The following is a 1,063-nucleotide window of genomic DNA, read 5'->3' as shown; positions in this document are numbered from 1 at the left end:
AGATGGAGTTCCCATCTAAGTACAATAAGACGCATCAATGTACTCAACACAATACGAAAGACTTGACATCTCATTCGCTATGAAAAGTTGTAAAGCTAAGTGTAGCTATGCGCCCACGCAACGCCAATGTAATGGCAGTAACTCCTTTTTCAATACTTAATGGTATGAAAGGTTGAGGCTTATTCTATCCCTACATAAAAAAGACACATCAATAGCGAAATCAGAATCTGCCAAGTTTCGTAGGTCAAGCTCCACGGGACTTACAGGAAACCTCACTCACTGGAATATGGTAAAATTGGTACCATTGGAAAGGTATATGTGTCTACTTTCCAGGAACACCAACCATTTGATCAGACCTATCATATTGAGTGAGTTATGGCCGTTTTCGTAAAGTATGACGAATCTGTCCGAGAATCTGATTTTGGTAAAACAGTCAACTTCGACGGGACTTTGTGAACAGCTCCTGATGAACCAGAATGTTAGTAATATACGGTTGGAAAGCTAAATGAGTCTAGTTTCCAAAACCGTTTACGGTTCGTTCATATGTATTTCCTAGAGGAAGTTACGACTGTTCTAGTAATTGAAGGTCATGCTGCGCGGAAATCTGATTTCCTGCACGAACTTATGTTTTGAGTTCACAAGCGACCTTCTCCTTAAGATCTAAGTGTAAAAGATCATTTGAGGACAATACGGCATGATTTAGTTAATCATTGCCCAATGCCACATTTGAAGACATGTTAAAAAGCATTGACATGGTAAGTTGTTGAAACTTCCGTGATTAGTAAGAATCAGGAAGAGCCCTATGATTGATGTAAAGATCAGGGGGGTGCGAACTTCAGGGGGAGTCTACCACATACATACATGTCACTATCAAATGTGAAGGGTGCGTTGTACTCTTTTTCTCCTACGATCAAGGTTCAGTTTTTCTCCCACAGGGTTTTTGTGACTTGATGAGGTTTTTGACGAGGCAACAGATCAGCATCATCGGCATATCAGCGCGCGACACAAGGGGGAGTGTTCTAGGATATTCTCTATGTGTGCCTTGGCCTTATGCCAATAGGAT

Source organism: Fragaria vesca, linkage group LG7 (assembly GCF_000184155.1).
Source record: "Fragaria vesca subsp. vesca linkage group LG7, FraVesHawaii_1.0, whole genome shotgun sequence".
NCBI classification, from domain to species: Eukaryota; Viridiplantae; Streptophyta; class Magnoliopsida; order Rosales; family Rosaceae; genus Fragaria; species Fragaria vesca.
The sequence above is the reverse complement of the archived record's forward strand: the minus strand, read 5'-3'. Positions refer to the sequence as shown.